The sequence below is a fragment of the Xiphophorus hellerii genome, chromosome 7, assembly GCF_003331165.1.
Source record: "Xiphophorus hellerii strain 12219 chromosome 7, Xiphophorus_hellerii-4.1, whole genome shotgun sequence".
NCBI classification, from domain to species: domain Eukaryota; kingdom Metazoa; phylum Chordata; class Actinopteri; order Cyprinodontiformes; family Poeciliidae; genus Xiphophorus; species Xiphophorus hellerii.
The window spans coordinates 5,933,820-5,944,138 of NC_045678.1; the positions used below are offsets into that span (position 1 = coordinate 5,933,820).

Genomic DNA, 10,319 nt, shown 5'->3' on the forward strand with positions numbered 1-10,319 from the left:
CAAGTGAAAGTTACACACAAAATGAAACAGAATACAATAAGTCCAAAAATACATGTATTATATTACATCATAATACATAGAATAACCTGACACTGCAAAATATTTGACATTCTTTAATATCTTCCTCCTGCTTCCTGTCTTGTAAATAAACACCATGATTTTCACACTGTTGTGAGACTTTTCTTTAGCATTGTGATGACTGTGAAATATAAATTTAATCTTTAAATGTACACATTTGTTCAATTTTTACTCTTCAGAAACCAACAAAATGTGTGTTTTTGCACTGAGCAGGAGCCACAATGATCTTTTGTAATTCCATCAGATTATGCAGCATATCTTCTTCATTCCAAACATTACATACACATTATTACATAAAAACATGCTACCATTACTTTTTTTTTAACAATATTAGTTTCTGGACAGAGGAAATGAGCTGAACACATTCTTCAACAGGTTCAGTCCAGGAACAAGCTCATCATCTTCCTCTCCTGTCTGCAGCCAAACAGATTTCTCATCCTCCTCTGACCCACAGCTTTCCTGTCAAACCTCAGATGTTCCATCTTCCACCTCAGTCATGGACTCTTCTGCTTCCACAAGTTTGTCTTTAACCACATCAGGAGACGCTGCTGCTCCCTTTGCCTCCACCTCCAACTTTTCTGTATCTAGAAGTCAGGTGAAGAAGCAGCCGGAGAGAGACTGAACAGGAACGAGGCTGCAGGTCCAGATGCTGTCAGTCCCAGATTCCCTCTGTGGGATTCTGCAGCATCTCTTCAACCTTTGCCTGACCCAAGAGGAGGTTCCGTTGTTGTGGAAGACATCCTGTCTGGTTCCGGTACCGAAGAAAAGTCACCCATCAGTCATAATGACTGTAGACCCGTTGCCCTGACGTCCCACATCCTGAAGGTCCTGGAGAGACTCCTGGTGGCCCACTTGAGTAAGCAGACGATCACATATCAGGACCCCCTGCAGTTTGCTTATCGCCGTGGAGTTGGAGTTGATCAGACACCTGCTTCAACAAACCCACTGTCATCTGGACAAAACAAGCAGGCAGCACAGTGAGGATCAGGGTCTTTGGTTCCCAGGTGCATTGAACACAATTCAGCCTGATCTGCTCTGTTAGAAACTCCAGAAGACACAGATGGAGGCCTCAACAATCACCTGCATCTGTGACTACCTGACAAACAGACCACAGTTAGTGAGACTGAAGGACTGTGTGTCTAACCAGGTGGTCAACAACATGGGAACACCACAGGGCACTGTACTCTCACCATTCATTTTCACCCTCTACTGTTCAGACTTCCAGCACAAGTCCGACTTCTGTCATCTACAGAAATACTCAGACGACTCTGCAGTTGTTGTGTATCAGAGGAAGACAAGAGGCTGAGTACAGAGATCTGGTGGACCACTTTGTGGCCTGGTGAGGGAACAATCATCTAATCTTGACTGTAAACAAAACAAAGGAGATGGTTGTTGATTTCAGGAGAAACAGGAAACCCTATTTCCATCATGGGAGAAAGATGTGGAGGTGGTTCAGGAATATAAATACCTCGGTGTTCATCTGGAACACAGACTGGACTGGAGACGCAACAGAAGGCAGGAACCACATGGACAAGCCGTCTACAAAAAGAGACAGAGCAGACTGCACTTCTCCAGGAAGCTAAGATCCTTCAAGGTTTGCAGCAAGTTGCTGCAGATCTTTAAGTCTGCTGCTGAGAGTGTCATCTCTTCTGCTATCATCTGTTGGTGCAGCAGCATCAGAGCCAGGAACCTCAAAGGTTCAACAATCTGATAAAGAAGGCTGGATTGGTTCTGGTTCTGTTCTGGAGATGACTGTGGAACCTCTGGAGATGACGCAAAGAAAGATTCTTCACAAGAGTCAAGAAAGCTATGGACGACTCTGACCGTCCTCTTCATGAGTCTGTATGGGGAAAACAGAGTATCATCAGTCAGAGGCTTCTTCAGGTTTGCTGCAACACAGACAGCTACAAAAGATCTTTCCTGCTGACAGCAATCAGTCATCTGCAATAACTCTTTGAAGAATCTGAATTAATGAGCCACAACTACATTTCATTTCCCTTTGGGATCAATAAAGTCAAAGCATGTTTGGGTAATTCTTGCACACTACTCAAAGTTTGATAGAAAAAAATATTCAACAATTGGAAGTTATGGTGGAAACATTTTTGTGGTTTCAATGAAATGAAACGAAAAATGTAAAAGATAATGAAGTTTCGCTTTTCCCTGTGCAGTTTCACCTGTTTGCAGCTCGTTTTGCTGTTTGCTGCGCGTTTGCAGTTGTCGGCCACAGTTTCTGATCAAGTCATTATCTCCTCAACCTTCACCATCATCTGTTACAACCAGTAGATGGACAAAGTAACCTGCTGCTGTAAGTGTTGGTCACTCATGCTTGGTTTGTTATTGAAGGACCTGCTTCACATGGTCCTTCTTTATTCTGTGTCCTCAGGTGTCCCCCTGTTGCATCAGGAAACTTCATCTTGGGATTTCCAGCAGGATTTTCTGAGTCCCTTCAGTCCTCTGTGTCTTCTCTCTCCTGATTGGTCCAGTGCTGCTGGTGATGCTGGAGATCATCACATAATAATACACACATTCCTTAATCTCTGTCTAAATAACAGATGATTAAAGTGAATTCCCGATCAAGTCATCATGTCCTCACCTTTTCCACAATCTGTTACAACCAGTAGATCAGCAGTTGGAGCAGGTCGTCTTCTTTAATTGTTGGTCAACTCAAGTTGAGGTACATGAGTTGACGGAGAAATGAAATAAAGAGAAAAGACATCAGAGTTTAAAAAAAAGAGAACATTGACAGAAGAAAGAACAGCTTTGAAATGTGACCTTAATTTCATTCATATTTAAAATTGTTAGCTGGGTAAAAATAAGTTTTCTTACTTTTTTCGTCAACAGGGTTCTCTTCTCTACCTCCACCTTACTGGTGGTGTTGAAGGTGGAGGTTTACAGGTGGAGCATGTCTTCTTTAATTGTTGGTCAACTCAAGTCATGGTACATGAGTTGACGGAGAAATGAAATAAAGATAAAACATAACAGGGTTAAAAAAACAGAGAATATAAATCTGCAGAAAAAAGAAAAGGTTTGAAATCTGATCTCAATTTCATCCATATTTAAAATTGTTACTCGGGTAAAAATAGGTTTTCTTACTTTTTTTGTCAACAGGGTTCTCTTCTCTTCCTCCGTCTGACTGGTGGTGTGTGAAGGTGGAGGTTTACAGGTGGAGCAGGTCTTCTTCTTTAATTGTTGGTCAACTCAAGTCAAGTGACATGAGTTGACGGAGAAATGAAATAATGAGAAAAGACAACAGAGTTAAAAAAGTGAACATGGACAGAAGAAAAGAACAGCTTTGAAATTTGACCTCCAATTTCATCCATATTAAAATTGCTAGCCAGGTAAAATAGGTTTTTACTGTTTTTTTTGTTAACTGGGTTCTCTTATCTTCCACTGTCTGACTGGTGGTGTTGAAGGTGGAGGGTTACTGGCTGACGAGATCCAACCTGGAATGATCAAGAATCAGAGATCTGCCACCAGCATGATGTGAAGGTAGAATGCAAAAACTTACAAGCGGTGTGAAAAACAAGGGATCCAGAAGGCAGGAACCACATGGACAACGATGAAAGAATCCAGCGATGAGCAGCTAAAAACCTGAAAGATTAAAAACTGGGAGACTGCATAGTAGAGGAACAGGACAGAATAATTTACTATATTGGAAAGCAGCGTGTAGGGAAGCACCACTATTACACCCTGAAACAGGACGGAGTTGAGAGGGAAACACAAAGACGAAGAAAAGTCCCGGTGCAAGGCGCTACCATAAGGCTTCCTCAGTCCTGCCAGAAACCTAACATCTAAAATACTAATTTAGCAGCGGAACAAAGAAAAGCCCGGTGCAAGGCGCTACCGAAGGCTTCCACAGGCTTCCTAGAAACCCAATGGCTTTAATAAAAAACATGAGAGAAATGATGATGGTCCTAATGTGACTTCCCAAATAGGTCTTCAGTTTTTACAGATCCCAATCTAATCAGAGTCACTTGACAAGACGTAGTGAGGTCTAAAAAACACGTGTCTGGAGGCTCTCTCTTGCTGTAATTTCCGCTAGATGTTGAAGGTATTGCTTCCTCTTCTGTGTCCTCTTCAGTCCCCATCCAGAAAAAGCAGTCAGGGTATGACAAAGTTGAATCTTCAAAGTATATTGATGGTGAAGGACTGAAAACGAGGGGTGACAGAATGGGATCCTCATATGTCGACATTGGTGAGAGACAGAAAACACTGGGTGGCAAAATAGGATCTTCAAAGTGCGTCGGTGTTGAGGGACTGAGGACGGGGGATGACCAAATATAGGATCTTCAAAGTGCGTCGGTGTTGAGGGACTGAGTACGGGGGGATGACAAAATAGATCCTCATATGGCGACATTGGTGAGAGACTGAAAACACTGGGTGGGCAAAATGGGATCTTCAAAGTGCGTCGGTGGTTGAGGGACTGAGGAAGGGGGATGACCAAATAGGATCTTCAAAGTGCGTCGTGTTGAGGGACTGAGTACGGGGGATGACAAATAGATCCTCATATGGCGACATTGGTGAGAGACTGAAAACACTGGGTGGCAAATGGGATCTTCAAAGTGCGTCGGTGTTGAGGGACTGAGGACAGGTGTTGAGGGACTGAGTACGGGGGATGACAAAATAGGATCCTCATATGGCGACATTGTGAGAGACTGATAACACTGGGTGACAAAATGGGAATCCTCATTTGGCGACGTGGTGAGAGACTGATAACACTGGGTGACAAAATGGGGATCCTCATTTGGCGACGTTGGTGAGAGACTGATAACACTGGGTGACAAAATGGGATCTAAAAAGTGCATCAGTGTTGAGGGACTGAGGACGGGGGATGACAAAATAGGATCCTTATATGGCGACATTGGTGAGAGACAGAAAACACTGGGTGACAAATGGGATCTAAAAAGTGCGCCAGTGTTGAGGGACTGAGGACGGGGGATGACAAAATAGGATCCTCATATGGCGACATTGGTGAGAGACAGAAAACACTGGGTGACAAAATGGGATCTAAAAAGTGCGTCAGTGTTGAGGGACTGAGGACGGGGGATGACAAAATAGGATCCTTATATGGCGACATTGTTGAGAGACTGATAACACTGGGTGACAAAATAGGATCCTCATATGGCGACATTGTTGAGAGACTGATAACACTGGGTGACAAAATGGGATCCTCATTTGGCGACATTGGTGAGAGACTGATAACACTGGGTGACAAAATGGGATCCTCATTTGGCGACATTGGTGAGAGACTGATAACACTGGGTGACAAAATGGGATCCTCATTTGGCGACATTGGTGAGAGACTGATAATACTGGGTGACAAAATGGGATCTTCAAAGTGCGTCGGTGTTGAGGGACTGAGGACGGGGGATGACAAAATAGGATCTTCAAAGTGCGTCGGTGTTGAGGGACTGAGGACGGGGGATGACAAAATAGGATCTTCAAAGTGCGTCGGTGTTGAGGGACTGAGGACGGGGGATGACAAAATAGGATCTTCAAAGTGCGTCGGTGTTGAGGGACTGAGGACAGGTGGTAACTCAATGGGATCGTCATATTCCGTCTTTTGGTACGGAAAGGACAGGACACTATACTTGGTCCTCTTGGCTGGGGGCTCCTCTTCCGCATCACTGTTCTTTGTCCTCTTTCCGTTTATGCCAGTCACAGATGTCACATGAGCCGCGTCCTCTTCCAAACCTACCTGATGATGTTGCAAGGTACCGATAGGTCTGGACTTCTCTGGACGCAAAATGGGCTCTTCCTGTTTGTCAAGTCCAGATGGGAATTCAACTGAATTCCCATCTGCCATGTCTTCTTGGGGCTTCTGAGCCACCCCTAATTTAATGTTTGGTTGAAGGACCTGGACAACCCGAAATCGGGATCTAAAGTCATCCTGGTCTCCATTACCTACCTCGTCTTCACTGGAGCTGTTAGTAGAGCTACCACTGGAGCTGGTAATATTGCTATCAGTGGAGCTGGTAGAACAGTCCACAGACTGCGGAGGTGAACTATACTTCAACTCCTCTCCGTGGTCTTCAGAAACCATGTCGGCTTCATTTAACCGCAACTTACCGTGTTCCTCACCATTATCTGGACGTCCCTCCAACGTCGGGGATCCATCTGCTGGAAGCGCCATGGTATGGGCTGTGAAGAAAAAAAACAAAGCCAAAAAGCTATAAATCTGTATCTTGAAAAAATCACAAAAGTCCAAAGCAATGTTTAGAGGGAACACTTAAATACCAACAATACAATAACCCAGCTTTGTGAATGTGTTTGTTTTTCTTGAATATATTTAATTAGCAATATTAATGCTATGCCAGATGTGATTATACAACAAGAACGGGAATTAAGAGATAAAATAAATAAAGCTTATCTTTAGTCACACAAAAAAAAACAGCAAAAAACACAATTTTACATAAAAACCAGAACAAACTCTAAAACTCAGTGATCAAACACGTATAAACCATCAGCACTCAGACAAACAAACTTGCAGCTTCATCTTGGTACCAATCAATCATTAAACACAATAAATCAAATTTAGATTTATTGGTAATTCATCCCTAGCCATAAACTCTTAAAATAAAATAAAACCCTGCAACAAAATGGATTCACTAAAAGTAATTTTCTCAAACTAAAGTCAAATGTTTTCCAATCACCACTATTAATATTGCTGACTCTTTCTGAAAATGTAATCAGCGTGAAAATATATTACAGCTCCAAACATGCAAAGGACCAACACAGCATTTCGTAAACAACTAATTATTCAAAACTCCTCTTTCTTAGAAAAAGCAAACTAAGCAATAATGGTTTAGTAAATACAAACTAAACTACTTAGAAATAATACAGGACAAATATGTATCTAAAAACTTTTCTAATATTCAAGTATGAAGGTTTTATTTCAAGCAACGTATCCAAGGAGACCAAATGTGTTATTGAGGCATTTTTTGAAACCTGGACCAGACACTGACTACTTATTCCAAAGATCTGAATAAAACAAAACGGATTTTCTAAAACCAGAAATAACTTTTTAAACCACATAAACAATGTCAAACCCCTGCAATCCCTCCAAGATTTTAACTAACAAATGAATCACAACTGGACCCACTGAAACTGAGATGATTGTTTTTCTAATGAATTTTAACATTCACTGTTAACATTCAAGTGACTTCTGAAAATGATACGTCACTAAAATGCAATGGAACAAAAGGCTGTTTTTCTGGTCTTGAGTAATTACAGTAAACTAAATAATTTAGTTACTTTGTGAAATCAACAGGCACACATTGATTGTTCTTTAATGACTTTTTATAAGAATAAAGCTGTGTGTTGTTATTTAATCAATGTATCCATGGAGACTACATAGAACACATTTTTCACAAAGCTGCGTTGAAGTCATTTTAAATAATGTCACCAATGTATCCATGGAAACTAAATATGTTTGTCTAGGCATTTATCAAAAAGACAAAAAGGGCAAAGAACCATCCAGTTTACCAAGAATTGGAATCCAAAGTCATCAAAGATGATTTTCACAAATAAATCATTATTTTGTTTGTGAAAATTAGCTTTGATTGATGATCACTACGACTATACACGATTCACTGCCTATTAATGGTCTATCATTAACGAACACACACACTTACAATGCTTATTACTGGGGCGACAGTGGTAGGAGTTTGCCCTGCAATGGTCCGCCTCTGTCGTTGTGTCCTTGAGCAAGACACTTCTCTCACCTTTAGCTGGAGTTTATTGCTGGCACGATACAACATCTGTGGCTACAATCCATTAGCTTATAAACATCAGTGTGTGAACGCGTACATGAATGGAAATTTTATGGAAAGCGTCCTAACAAACCGTTAGTCTGATGTCATTACCATGGAAACCAAGTATGTTTGTCAGGGCATTTAAAAAAAACACAACCACATCAACATGTCCCTATCTTGAAAAAATAATGAAACTAAACAATTAAAATATAGGTTATTATAAGGGTAAACACTATTTTTTAAAATGTTTTTAAAAAATAATATTAAATATTTAAGGCATTTCATTTTGCGTGTCCATGGAAACTGAGTGTTTACCACGGCATTTTCAAAAAATAACGGTCAAAAAACAAGCTAATTTTTCAGGAATTTGAAGTTAATTTAACTAATTTGACTATAATTCAGTAAAATGCATATATTTCTTAAATTATTACACCACAGTTTAACATTCCCGACATTTCCAGCGAAATTCAGTAAAGAAAAAGGCTCATTAGTTAACTAGTTAGTTAGATCTATGCTAGCAAAGAATGCTACTCTCTTTTTTTCTACAGCAGTCAGTATTTCTTTAAAACACACACACACACGCAAAATAAACTAAACAAGTCACTAATATCTTAGTAATAACTTGCTTTCGTTTATTAAAAATAGTAGAAGAATGATTTTAACCTTCCAGCTGGTCACCCTGCTGCTTCTTCTCCCGGTCAGGAAACGTCTTTCGCAGGTTTGGTATCCACGGGTTTCTTCAGCAAGTGCGAATTTCAGCAAGTTCTTCTTCAGCAAGTTTTGCACAGCAGATTCTCGACAAGCTCAAACCTTCCGAGGCTTTAAAGGCTCCTTCAGGCGTCTCTCTCAAAAGTCCCGTAGCAAAGGGGAAAGAATTCAGAAGGTCGGCGTCATTTATAGGCTCGAGGACGCTAACGTCGTTGCCATGACTTCCATTGACGAACGCACGCGCTGGTGCGTGAGAGAAATTGGACTACAAATAACGCAGATAACACAAGTATCGCGTTGTCTTGTTCATCACTCCGTATGCTGCCACCTACTGGCCAACCGCTCCTCGACCCAAATATTAATGCAGGGAACCCTTTCCACATTTATGCTAGTTCTTCCAGAAGCAAAAAAATATATATAGTAATGCTCAGATAATTATTTGCAGTCATTCTAAGACACGAACTTTCACATTATAAATCCAGAGGTGGTCCAATCGGCGGACATTGTTACCCGATGCATTACTGAATAATACAAAGCCAACATTTTCTCCAGGAAAAACATTAATTTATATTTCAAGTCTTAATTTGAGATAATAATCTGAAAAAAAAACCCCAATATAATAGCTTGAAAATATTTATCAATATATTAAATCTTGCTTTAACTCATAAGGTTCTTCAAAAAGTTGCTAATAACCAGATCCTCCATGGTAATGAATACGTCTAGGCTGGCCTACACCTTTTTTTTTTTCTTTCTTCATTTCATTTAAGCATTTTTACTTGCACATCTAAAACAATTTTACGGTGTCATGTTTCTTTCACATATGAATCCACTCGTGTTCAAGTTGGTTAATTTAATTTATACATACATTTTACACACCAGGACATTAAAAGTATTTTTTGTTTTACAATTTTCAGTTCATACATGAATGTAAAAAAAAAAAAAAAAGTTAATATTACAACATGTATCCATGAATACTGCGATCATGGTTTTTCAACATTAGCACAAAACTTGGGGAAAAAAGACAAAAGAGGATAAGAAGATACCAAAAATATGTATATCTGTATAAATATAAATCTTAAGAGTAACAAGATTGTATCAAACACAAAGGAGAGAAAAAAAACTTAAGTGCTTTAGAGTAAAAATACAAACTGAAGGTTTATAAAAGCCTTAAGGAAATGAGAGAACAAAGTCAGTTGAAGATTGTCAGTCGTAACTCTAACACACACATCCAGGAAAGCACGACACACACTTTGCATTCGCTCATTCTGAAGCCGTCTTTGCCCACAGAGAAGGCAGTCCGGGTTAACAAAGACGGAACAACACATAGCGCTGGGGAACAATGACAGAGCAGCACCAGCCTTTGATCACTATCAAACATAATCCTGATGAGTTAGCGTTGTATTTCTTCCTGTCGTGCGGATAAATGGCAACAATGCTGGCTGTGTTTACATGCATGAAGTCGGCTTCAAACTAGCGCTAACACTTTCATAAAAACGACAACGAACCGGTTATTTCACATTAAATTATAGCTGCTGTTGTGTAGCTGGCCTGTTAAATGAAATGTAAAAATCAAGCAAAAGACAAATTTATAAAGCAACTCAGCCTGGGTCTCCCACTTTTTAACCTGCCCATGTCTGGTTGCAGCAATATGAAGTCAGAATGAAGAAAATAAGTGAACAACAATTCAATCTGGGTGTTTCAATCTGCATTGAATTGGATGGAAAAGTTAACTTCGGTCCTTATAATTCTCTGTCCTTGCTCCTCATATTCTCTGGGTTC

General features: G+C 40.3%; 1 long non-coding RNA gene across 1 annotated transcript; it reads right to left on the reverse strand.

The window, feature by feature from the left end:
• Positions 1-1,802: 1,802 nt before the first annotated feature.
• Positions 1,803-2,468, reverse strand: LOC116723740 (uncharacterized). The gene is made up of 3 exons (XR_004340029.1): positions 2,425-2,468; positions 2,253-2,345; positions 1,803-1,918 (listed from the first exon to the last, which is right to left on the reverse strand). It is a non-coding gene; the product is annotated as an uncharacterized LOC116723740 (long non-coding RNA).
• Positions 2,469-10,319: the final 7,851 nt, after the last annotated feature.